General features: G+C 35.0%; 1 non-coding gene across 1 annotated transcript; it reads left to right on the plus strand.

Moving 5' to 3' along the window:
• Positions 1 to 12,662: 12,662 nt before the first annotated feature.
• On the plus strand, positions 12,663 to 12,767 carry LOC147375669 (U6 spliceosomal RNA). The gene has a single exon (XR_015161788.1). It is a non-coding gene; the product is annotated as a U6 spliceosomal RNA (small nuclear RNA).
• Positions 12,768 to 13,385: the final 618 nt, after the last annotated feature.

Raw genomic sequence — 13,385 nt, forward strand, 5'->3', positions numbered from 1 at the left:
ATCTAGAAACATAATCAAGCTGTCAAAAGTGAAAGACAAATGTTGAGTCTTGAAAGCAGCAAGAGAGAAGCAACTCATCACATACAAAGGATCAGAATAAGTTAACAGCTGATTTCTAATCAGGAACAAAATAAGCCAGAAGTCAGTGGGACAGTATATTCAAAGTCTTGAGGGAGGCGGGGGAAACTGTCAGCTAAGAATAGAATATCCAGATATGCAAATGATACCAATTTAATGGCAGAAAGCAAAGAGGAAACTAAAAGCCTCTTAATGAAGGTGAAAGAGGAGAGTGTAAAAGCAGGCTTAAAACTCAACATTCAAAAAACAAAGATCATGGTATCTGGTCCCATCACCTCATGGCAAATAGACGGGAAAAAAGTGGAAACAGTGACGGATTTTATTTTTGTAGGCTCCAAAATGATAACTGCAGACGGTGACTGCAGCCATGAAATTAAAAGATAGTTAACCCTTGGAAGGAAAGCTACAACAAAACTAGATAGCATATTAAAAAGCAGAGACATTACTTTCCCAACAAAGGCCCATCTAGTCAAAGCTATGGTTTTTCCATTAGTCATGTATGAATGTGAGAGTTGGACCATAAAGAAGGCTGAGCACCAAAGAACTGATGCCCTTGAACAGTGGTGCTGGAGAAGACTCTTGAGAGTCCCTTGGAGAGCAAGGAGATCAAACCAGTCAGTCCTAATGGAAATCAACCCTGAATATTCATTGGAAGGACTGATGCTGAAGCTCCAGTACTTTGGCCACTTAAGGCAAAGAGCCAACTCTTTGGAAAAGACCCTGAGCTGGGAAAGATGGAGGGCAGGAGGAGAAGGGGGTGACAGGATGAGATGGTTGGATGGCATTATCAACTCAATGGACATGAGTTTGATCAAACTCTGGGAGATAGTAAAAGACAGGGAAGTCTGGTATGCTACAGTCCATGGGATTGCAAAGAGTTGGACATAACTTAGTAACTGAACAACAACCAAAAGTCCAGCAAAGCTATTTATCAAAAATGAAGGAGAAATTAAGACATTTACAGATAAATAAAAAGAGTGTTTTTCACTAGCAGAACTACCTTACAAAAACTGCTGAAGAGAATCTTTCAGTTTAAAATAAAAACCACTAGACAATAACTCTAATTCACATGAAGAAATAAAGAGCAGCAGTAAATGTAACTACATGAGTAAGGATAAATGCATTATTATTCTTTTAAACTCTTTCAAATATATGATTTATAGGACAACTGCATTTGTTAGTCACTCAGTCATGTCCTATTCTTTGAATTTTGTATATGATCCTATGAATTTGAATATGATCTTATGAAATTTGAATATGATCTTATGAATTTGAAATGCTCAAAAACCCACCAAAAACTATGAGAACTAATAAACTAGTTTGTCAAAGTTTTAGGGTACAAGATAAAAACACAAAAATCGATTGTAATTCTGATACACCAGCAACGAGCAATCAAAGATCAAATTAAGAAAAAATCAATTCCATTTATAATTGTATTAAATGAATAAATTAGGAATAAATTTCACAAAAGAAGTAAAAATATTACACACAGAAAATTGCAAATATCTTTGAAAGCAAATAAAAACATAAAAGAATGGAAAGATACCCTGTGTTCATGAATTGTAAGACTTACTATTATTATTAAGAATGACAATACTCCCCAGATTGATGTATAGATTCAACATGATCTCCATCAAAATTTCAACTGCTATACATGCAAACCAATTATGATATTCACATGGAACTGCAAGGGACCCAGACTAGCCAAAAAAAACTTGAAGGAAAATAAAGTTCAAGGAATCACACTTTCTCATTTCAAAAATTATGACAAATTTATAGTAAAAGACTTTGTGATATTGGTATAAAATAAATAAGATATTGACATATGTATCAATGGATTAGAATTGAGAGTCCAAAAATAAGCCCTTACTTACAATCAACAGATTTTCAACAAGGGTGCCAACATGATGGGGAAAAAAACAGTCTTTCCAACAAATGGTCCTGGGATGATTAGATATCTGCATACAAAAGAATAAAGTAGAAAACTTACTTCATTTGAAAAAAATTAACAAAATAGATTAAATACTTAAATGTATGAGCTAAAACTAAAACTCTTAGAAGATAGCATAAATAAATATCTGTAATTTTAAACAATTGTTTTTTAGATATACCAGGAAAAGTACACACAATGAAAGGACAAAAGAAAAAACAAACAGATAAATTGTACTTAATCAAAATTAAAACTTTTGTGTTCCAAGGATTACTACCAAGGGGAAAAATGACTTGTAGAATGCAAGAAAATGTTTATAAATCATGTCTGTTAAAGGACTAATGTTAAGAATATATGAATGACTCATAATTCAATAATAAAAATATGAGTAGCCCAATTGAAAAATGGAAAAAAAAAGATTTGAATAAATATTTTTTTCCAAAGATTACATACAAATGGCCAATAAGCATCTGGAAAGATCTCAATATTATTCCTTCATGAACTGCAAATCAAAATCGCATTGAGATACAACTTCATACCCACTGAAGTGACTATAAGAATGGCAAGGGAGGAAGGTTCAGGATGGGGAACACATGTATACCTGTGGCGGATTCATTTCGATATTTGGCAAAACTGATACAATATTGTAAAGTTTAAAAATAAAATAAAACTTAAAAAAAAAAAAAAGAATGGCAAGGATATTGCCAAGAATGTGAAGAATGGAAACCCTCATATATTGCTGATGGGAATGTAAATGGTGCAACTGCTTTGCAAAACACATTGGCAATTCCTCAAAAAATGAAAAATTGAGTTCTAAAACCCAGAAATTCTTTTAGATAAGTACTCAAAAGAAATGTAGATGTAAATACAAAGGTACACATTTGTTTGTACAGAACTTTTCATAAATGTCAAAAACTAGAAACAAACCATAATGTCTACCAGTTGATAAAAGACTAAGCAAAATGTGGTATATCTATATAAGAGAATATTACTTAGCCATAAATTGGTATCAAATATTCATACATGCTAAAACCTGGATGAACATTGAAGACATTACACTTAGTGAAAGAAGCCAAACAGAAAAGTCATATACTGTATTACTCTATTCTGTGGACTTGTTCAAAATAGACAATCCACAGAGATAGAAAGTAACTTATTTTTCAGGGGTGAATGAGGAATGGTTACTAATAAGTCTTTCTTTAAGGAGTGGTAAAAATGTCCTGAAATTAGATAGCTATCATAGTGGCATACCTTTGTGAATTCTGAATTCTACATCTTAAACAGGTAAAATTTATAGTATATGAATCATATGCCAATTTTAAAAAGAACCACTGCTCTAAGAAATGCTCTCTGTATGTGTATGTCTCTTCATTAATAAGACATATAGCCTGTTTAATAAGTGCCATCAATGGAGTATGTGCTGAGAATATTGAGTAGAAATATATTTTCTTTTTTTTTTTTTTTTTGGTTTATCCTAAAAGAGTGAATTGATGCTTTTGGACTGTGGTGTTGGAGAAGACTTTTGAGAGTCCTTGGACTGCAAGGAGATCCAACCAATCGGTTCTGAAGGAGATCAGCCCTGGAATTTCTTTGGAAGGAATGACGCTAAAGCTGAAACTCCAGTACTTTGGCTACCTCATGCGAAGAGTTGACTCATTGGAAAAGACTCTGATGCTGGGAGGTATTGGGGGCAGTAGGACAAGGGGACGACAGAGGATGAGATGGCTGGATGGCATCACTGACTCGATGGACGTGAGTCTGGGTGAACTCCGGGAGTTGGTGATGGACAGGGAGGCCTGGCGTGCTGCGATTCATGGGGTCGCAAAGAGTCGGACATGACTGAGGGACTGAACTGAACTGAAAATAGTGTATTATCTAATGAAAAGATAAATATTTTAGACATAATTATATAAAAAATGTATCGGTAAAATTTTGGTGTTAGGAAGTAAAGGTAAAAGGTACTATGAAAGCTGATCCCAGGGATGACTAAAAGGAGCGTGACACTTTCCAAAAACAAGAAAATGGGCCTGGAGCACAGAGATGGAGGAAATGAGTAAAGTGAGATGAATCTGGAGAAAGTAAGAAGGCTATAAAGGACTTTGTTAAGACTTTCATATTCGTAAGTAAAGAAAAAAACATTAAGTAGAGAGAAATTTAAGAAAGTGTCATAACTGTATCTTTCTTTTGACCATAAGAAAGATGTAAGAGATATCTAAGAGAAAAGCAACAAAGAAGGGAAAACAAATAGGAAGATATTGTGGTAGTCTAAAAGACAAATGATGGAGACTTAGCAAAAGTGAAAGTGAAGTCGCTCAGTCATGTCTAAGAGTCGTGACTCTTAGCGACCCCATGGACTACAGCCCACCAGGCCCTCCGTCCATGGGATTTTCCAGGCAAGAGTACTGGAGTGGGGTGCCATTGCCTTCTCCGTTAAGAAGGAGACTTGGACCCGTAGAATAACAATGACTCTGGCATTGAGAAGGTAGATGAATCCAAGAACAATTTAAGTGGCAAAGGGGCAGAACTTAATATAATGGATTAAGTATGATTTGGGGGTAATGATAGAAAGTAACTGGAAATGTCTATTGATTTCACAACTAGATGTATAGGTCCCAACAGAACGAGGACTGAGTTTGTATGGGAATATCATGAGTTTATTTTCAGGACATGCTGACTGCTATAGGAACATACATGGCATATACTGATCAAAAATGTATCATGAATTATCAAATGAACATCAAATAGCCAATTAGATGTAGCAGCTTCTTTCTAGGCCTTATAAAATAATACCAGCTCAAATATCTATTTTTGGTACTTGTATATAGAAATAAAAATATTGAGAGAGTAGAAATCCTAATACATAATGAACTCCAAAACTAAATAGTTAAAGATTAAGTACAAAGGCAAAAATGCTATAATACTCTTGTTATACTAGTGTAATATTTATTTCCAAATCCTATTCATCAGCTATAGAAGCAAAACTATGGGATAAATCTGTCTCCTTATGTAGGATATTTCATTGACCTTGTCTATGTCTCCTGATTGTTCTGTATCATAATAAAATCATCTTTATATATAGTTGCTTGGCACTAATTGCAGAGAACATTTAACATTTCTATCTGGCAATTTTCAAAGGTCACATATTATTAATAATATAACTGTATTTTCAAATAAGCAGTTTGCTTCTATAGTGTCAAGAAAAATGTTGGTTGATGTGGCTTTTATTCAATGAATGGTATTTATGTAGAGGAAGTATTGGCCATTGCATCATTATCCTAATATTCCGCCATGTTCCATGTTGCGTCATTTGTGAGGGTTATGGCCACATCACTTTCTGTTTTCCTCTTCTCTATAATAAAAAGCAATTTATTTCTTCTGTTTTTTATTTCCTTTTTACTTATGTTAATACCCTAAAAAAACGGAATAAAAAATAAATGACCCTACAACAGATAATCATATTTAAGATTTTGGTGCATATACTTCCAAACAGTGTAATTAGTATATTACAAATCCTTTGGTGTGGCACATACCACACAGTATACAAAATATGTGTGTTTCCATTTCTACAGCTATTAAAATCTAAACTGAAATGACTATGTATAAAATTACATTGTGCATTATTAATGCATTACTGTTAGACATTTAATATACTTACCACACTTTGCTATCATACACCTATCTGTAATAAGCGTATATATGTATAAATTTTAGCACATTTGTCTCATTATTTCATTATAAATTACTAGAGACTACTAGTTCAAAAGATATGTATGATTGAAGCTTGTTGATACTGTTGATAACATTTTAAAATTAGTTTACAAAATAGTGTTAATTTACCATCTCACTAGCAATGTATTAAATTACCCTTTTGACCATTTTCTTTTTGACTAGATGCTGGACTGAACATTGTTAATTATAAATATTGTAAAATTAATTTTCGTTGTCCTCCCAGTAAAATCCTATTTTATATCTTATATTTCACTCCTTTACAAGAAGTGAAGAATGTCAAATAAAATTAGTACTAGTGGGCATCTTCAATTTCATTCAGTTATTTATATTAATTATCTAGGATTTCAAAACTACATGTTTTGAATGATAGCTATATGTTTGTAATCTGTTTTTTTTTTTCATTTCTTTTTTTTTTAAATTTTATTTTATTTTTAAACTTTACAATATTGTATTAGTTTTGCCAAATATCGAAATGAATCCGCCACAGGTATACCCGCATTCCCCATCCTGAACACTCCTCCCTCCTCCCTCTCCTACCCTCCCTCTGGGTCGTCCCAGTGCACCAGCCCCAAGCATCCAGTACCGTGCATCGAACCTGGACTGGCGACTCGTTTCATACATGATATTATACATGTTTCAATGCTAAATGAGATGGATGAATCTGGAACCTATTATACAGAGTGTAATCTGTTTTTTTTAAAAACTTACTTATGAAACTACCCAAGGCCAAAATCTGTTTAGGAGTTAGCTTTTTGAAAAATCTTGTCAACTTTTGAACAGGTTATTCAATTATTTTACTTCTTGTTTCAGTTAACATTAAGCAATAAAATAATTAACTGAAGATTTTCAAGTTATTATTTAAAATGTATATTTTAATTGTCATATTTAATGCCCTTGTTATCATCTTCATTAGTCATATTATGTATTTATTTTCTCTTTGATATTATTTTGCATTTTATATTTGTTTCTTCAAATACTAAATATGCAAGTTTTACATTTTATATATGGATTATTTGTTTTTTATAATGTACTATTTAATATTTTAATATTTCTCACTTTTAAGGTTTTTAAAGCAAAATATGTCTAATTATTAGATTTTCTTTAGATTTTTCCCTAAACATTTGACACTGTAAATATTTCTTTAAGACAGCTTTGATTTCATCCAATTTATTTTGATATGTGTACTTAATATCTGAGTATAAAAATTTTTGATTTTTTGTTTGACTTGAGAAAAGCAAGAAGAGTGGTTTTTACATCCCAAGTAGTTTGTTTTAATTTGTGCTGTTTTGATCACTGTCGTTGTTTTCTTATTTGTTATTCACTTGAAATTGTAATTCAGAAAATATTGGCCTCACGTACTTTTCTCCAGCAGATACAGATATCTCCAGCAGATACACAGATACTCAGTGAAGAAAGAAAAACCTTACTTTTTAACTCCTTTTATACATTATTAGAAATTTCTGCTCAACCATTAAATTTTTTTCTGAGTTTTATTTACAAATATGGAAAGTTACAATAGATAATGAAAGAAAAGGGAGATATCTTATAAAATTTACATAAAGCCTGATACTAAGATTGCATTGTTTCAGCTGATATCAAACACTTAAAATTGAACCATCAGTGAAAAAGCTATTCTGTTTTCAAATCTTTCTCAGTTCAGCAGATTCTTTAAATCAGTTTGTGACGTATGTGAGGTATAAATAAGAAATCTCAAGCTAGCTAATATTGAATAATGATGTAATTTTATGCATACTATAAAATGTTTTAAAATCTGTTTTTGTGTGCCATAAAATCTCCATTCTCCGAAAGTGAGACATTTGGAATTTTACATTAGTTTTAGCTTATCCATGTTTTTCTGATGAGGCAGGAAAGAGTGAGGTAAATATTTTGACTAAAGTTATCATAATTCATTCTACCCACACAACAAACACAGTTAACAAATAAATTAATTATCTCTTTTTAATCTGCCAATTTTCTAAATCATCTTAAAGCATTAATTAAAAAGTTGCCAAAGCTATATCAACACTTCCAGGACTCATATTAAAGAAATATATCACTGTATATAATACTGTAATAGAACAGTGAGAATTTTACTTCATTTTAGGAATATTTTGCGGAGAAGGCAATGGCACCCCATTCCAGTACTCTTGCCTGGAAAATCCCATGGACAGAGGAACCTGGTAGGCTGCAGTCCATGGGGTCGCTAGGAGTTGGACACGACTGAGCGACTTCACTTTCACTTTTCACTTTCATGCATTGGAGAAGGAAATGGCAACCCACTCCAGTGATCTTGCCTGAAGAATCCCAGGGAAGGGGAAGCCTGGTGGGCTGCAGTCTATGGGGTCACACAGAGTCAGACACGACTGAAGCGACTTAGCAGCAGCAGCACACATTCTACTGCTGTAAATTTGAATTCTCAATATCAAAATGGATTTTAATTTAGTTCAAAGTATATTCATGAATTTTCTTCTTAAAGACAATTTTCATTAAATTTTTTAGCATTGTAATTATCCACCAGTGGTAGTGATAGAGTACAGTTATGTACAGCAGGAGTAGATCTGAATGGTATAAAGGATGGACTTCAGCAGTTATTTTGGCACACAACGACACATACCTGTTGCCAGCCATTTGCAACAGTCTTACAGAAAGCAAAATTCCAGTGCATCCTTGTCAGTGTCATTTATCAAATGATCCAGCACTCATCTCAGCATCTCTTAGTTTGCTCTCCTCAAAGCAGCAGTAGGTCACTTAATGCATCATTAAGTAAGTACAACAAAAAGTGTATGGGAAGTTAGCGCTGCTCACAGCAATGTTCAAATTACAGGGCACAGGTATTCTGGATAAATACCTTAAACATTTCATAGAAAAAAAGTGTTGGTGGGAAAATTCTGAAACATGTTCTTCACATGTTCTTAGAAGGTCTTGGAAGAACCGAGTCCCGCTGTGGTCAACATTAAGTTTCTTAATACATTTTCCAAGTTTTACTCTTTTTCCCTCTTTTTTTCTTGAGTGCCTCACTTTGATTTCCCTGGACCAATTATCTCCCCCCAGAGCAACAGCTGCTAAGTTTTTGTTTCATAGTTTGTGTTCAACTGAAATGCAAGCTTAGAAATTATTTTTATTTCAGTAAAATGTTTATTAACTTTGAATTCTACTAGGTAATTTGGATCCAAATTTTTATTCCAAGAATCAAAATAGTTTTTTTAATTAAAAAAAATTAAATATGTAGAGACTAATAATTAACTAAGAAAAAGATGATTAATTCTACTAGACTAACAGAACCAACTGAAAATAAATATTTTGGAGAAGTGTGATACTTCCAAATTTTATATCCCAAACAAGATGTATATAACATTTATTTATCTTAAGTGTGTCAGTTTTACTGACTTTTTCCCCAAGAACCTACTCTTATTTTCATTGATTCCTCCACTTTTCTATTCTGTTTCATTTGCATGCATGCTTAGTTGTGTCCAACTCTTTGTAACTACATAGAACATGGCTGCCAGGGTCCTCTGTCCATGACATTTCCCAGGAAAGAATATTGGAGTGGTTTGCCATTTCCTACTCCTGGGGATCTTTCCGACTAAGGGATTGAACCCATATCTCCTGCTTGACAGGTGATTCTTTACTATTGAGCCATCTGGGAATCTCTGTTTCATTTCAGTTAAGCTCAGGTGGGTCCAACTATTTGCAACCCCCATGGACTGCAGCAAGCCAGGCTTCCTGTCCATCACCAACTCCCGAGCCTACTCAAACTCATGTCCATAGAGTCGGTGATGTCATCCAACCATCTCATCCTCTGTCGTCCCCTTCTCCTCATGCCTTCTATCTTTCCCAACATCAGGTTCTTTTCCAATGAGTCAGTTCACATCAGGTGGCCAAAATATTGGAGTTTCAAATTCAGCATCAGTCCTTCCAATGAATATACAGAACTGATTTCCTTAGGATGGACTGGTTGGATCTCCTTGCAGTCCAAGGGACTCTAAAGAGTCTTCTCCAACACCACAGTTCAAAAGCATCAATGCTTCGGTGCTCAGCTTTCTTTATAGTCCAACTCTCACATCCATACATGTCTACTGGAAAAACCATAGCTTTGACTAAATAGATCTTTGTTGGCATAGTAATGTCTCTGCTTTTTAATATGCTGTCTATGTTGATATAGCTTTTCTTCCAAGGATCAAGCGTCTTTTAATTTCATGGCTGAAGTCACCATCTGCAGTAATTTTGGAACCCAAGAAAATAAAGTCTGTCACTGTTTCCATTGTTTTCCCATCTATTTGCATGAAGTGATGGGACTAGATGCCATGATCTTAGTTTTCTGAATGTTGAGTTTTAAGCCAACTTCTCCACTCTCCTCTTGCACTTTCACCAAGAGGCTCTTTAGGTCTTCTTTGCTTTCTGCCATAAGGGTGGTGTCATCTGTATATATGAGATTATTGATATTTCTCCCAGCAGTCTTGATTCCAGTTTGTGCTTCATCCAGCCCAGCATTTCTCATTATGTATTTTGCATATAAGTTAAATAATCAAAGTGATAATATACAGCCTTGACATACTCCTTTCCCGATTTGAAACTAGTCTGTTGTTCCATGTCCAGTTCTAACTGTTGTTTCTTGACCTGCATAGAGATTTCATGTATCTCTGCTCTAATCTTTATTCCTTCTTTTGCTAGCTTTAGGTTTCAGTTCAGTTCAGTTCATTCGCTCAATTGAGTCCAATTCTTTGCGACCCCATGAACTGCAGCACGCCAGGCCTCCCTGTCCATCACCAACTCCCGGATTTCACTCAAATTCACATCCATCGAGTCGGTGATGCTATCCAGCCATCTCATCCTCTGTTGTTCCCTTCTCCTCCTGCCCCCAATCCCTCCCAGTATGAGAGTCTTTTCCAATGAGTCAGCTCTTCACATGAGGTGGCCAAAGTACTGGAGTTTCAGCTTTAGCATCATTCCTTCCAAAGACTGGTTCCAAATAGGAAAAGAGTACATCAAGGCTGTATATTGTCACCCCGCTTATTTAACTTATATGCAGAGTACATCATGAGAAATGCTGGGCTGGAAGAAGCACAAGCTGGAATCAAGATTGCCGGGAGAAATATCAATAACCTCAGATATGCAGATGACACCACCCTTATGGCAGAAAGTGAAGAGGAACTAAAAAGCCTCTTGATGAAACTGAAAGAGGAGAGTGAAAAGTTGGCTTAAAGCTCAACATTCAGAAAACTAAGATCATGGCATCTGGTCCCATCACTTCATGGCACATAGATGAGGAAACAGTGGAAACAATTTCAGACTTTATTTTGGGGGGCTCCAAAATCACTGCAGATGGTGATTGCAGCCATGAAATTAAAAGACGCTTACTCCTTGGAAGGAAAGTTATGACCAACCTAGATAGCATATTCAAAACCAGAGACATTACTTTGCCAACAAAGGTCCGTCTAGTCAAGGCTATGGCTTTTCCAGTAGTCATGTATGGATGTGAAAGTTGGACTTTGAAAAAAGTTGAGCGCTGAAGAATTGATGCTTTTGAACTGTGGTGCTGGAGAAGACTCTTCAGTGTCCCTTGGACTGCAAGGAGATCCAACCAGTCCATTTTAAAGGAGATCAGTCCTAGGTGTTCTTTGGAAGGAATGATGCTAAAGCTTTAGGTTTAGCTTGTTCTTTTTCTAGTTTCTTAAGGCGTAAAGTAACATTTTGATTTGAGGTCTTCTTTTTTATGTGAATGGTTAGAGCTAAAAATTTCCCTTTGGTATTATTTTCACCCTATGCCATAAGTTTTAGTATGTTTTCATTTTTATTTGTCTCAAGATATTTTCTTTTTTTTTTTAATTTAATTTAATTTTATTTTTAAACTTTACATAATTGTATTAGTTTTGCCAAATATCAAAATGAATCCGCCACAGGTATACATGTGTTCCCCATCCTGAACCCTCCTCCCTCCTCCCTCCCCATACCATCCCTCTGGGTCATTTTCTAATTTCCCTTGTAATTTCTTCTTTTACCCATGGATTATATAAAAGCATTGCTTAATTTCCACATATTTTTGTGTTTTTTTTCATTTTCCTTTAGCTATCGAGTCCTAGTTTCTACTATGATTGGAAAAGATATGCTGTATGATATTAATCTTATTAAATTTATTAAGACTTGTTTAGTGGCTTAACATGTGTTCTATCCTGTAGAATGCTATATGTGCATGTGATAGGAGTGCATATTCTGCTGTTATTGGGCGGAATATAATATATATGTACTTCCAATTCATCTGGGGTTAAATGTCCTATTTACTTATTGGTCATCTGACTGGTTGTTCTATCTGCTATTTAAAGTAGGGTACTGAAATCTTCTACTAGGACTGTAGACTTTTATATCGCTCCCTTCACTCCTACCAATGTTGGCTTTCCATATTTAGGAATTCTGACTTTGGTGCAGGAAATCAGTCCTGAATATTCATTGGAAGGACTGATGCTGAAGCTGAAACTCTGACACTTCGGCCACTTGATGAAAAGAACTGACTCATTGGAAAAGACCCTGATGATGGGAAAAATTGAAGGCAGGAGGAGAAGGGGATGACAGAGGATGAGATGGTTGGATGGCGTCACCAACTCAATGGACATGAGTTTCAGCATGCTCCAGGAGTTGGTGCTGGACAGGGAAGCCTGGCATGCTGAAGTCCATAGGGTTGCAAAGAGTCAAACATGACTGAGTGACTGAACTGAACTAATATCTGTGTAAATATATATATTTTTGGTGAATTAAGCCTTTTGCCATCCTATAATGTCCTTGTCTCTTATAAAAATTTTAACTTAAAGTCTATTTTGTCTTACATTAATGTAGTCACTCCTGTTCAGTTTGAGTTGCTATTCACACAAAATATCTTTGCACTTCATTTCACTTTCAACCTATGTGTCCTTAGATCTAAAGTAAGTTCCATGCTTACTTTGGCAGACCAAATACAAAAATTGGAACAATACAAAAAAGATAAGCATGGACCCTACACATGGATGACACACAAATTTGTGAAGTTTTCCATATTTCTAGGTTCCGGTTGAGAGAGTAGCACTGACATATATACGCTACTGTGTGTAATTAGGTAGCTAGTGGGGAGCTTCTGGGAGCTTAGCTGGGTGCTCTAGAGGACCTAGAGGGGTGGGACGGGGGTGAGATGGGAGGGAGGCTCAAGAGGAAGAGGATATAAGTATATTTATGGATGATTCCCTGGTGGCGCTAGTGGTAAAGAACCCTTCTACCAATGTAGGAGACAAATGAGATGAGGGTTCAATCCCTGGATTGGGAAGATCCCCTGTAGGAGGGCATGGCAACCTACTCAACTTTCTTGCCTGAAGAATCTCATAGACAGAGAAGACTGGCATTCTATAGTCCATGGGATCACAAAGAGTCAGACATGACTGAAGCAATTCAGCATGCACGTGGCTGATTCATGTTGTTGTAGGACAGAAACCAACACAGTATTGTAAACAATTAACCTTCAATTAAAAATTTAAAAATAATAAAAAATAAAGTGAATCCCATAAACAACATTTGGTTGTTTATATAACATATAAATAATGTTCAATATGTTTGCTTTCAATGATCTGTACTAGAATGGTCAATTCTTTGAAGAAACACCTACAAAGTAAACTCAACTTCAATCTCT

The sequence above is a fragment of the Bos grunniens genome, chromosome 3 (assembly GCF_055505025.1).
Source record: "Bos grunniens cultivar Pamir isolate PY7600 chromosome 3, Bosgru_T2T1.0, whole genome shotgun sequence".
Taxonomy (NCBI): domain Eukaryota; kingdom Metazoa; phylum Chordata; class Mammalia; order Artiodactyla; family Bovidae; genus Bos; species Bos grunniens.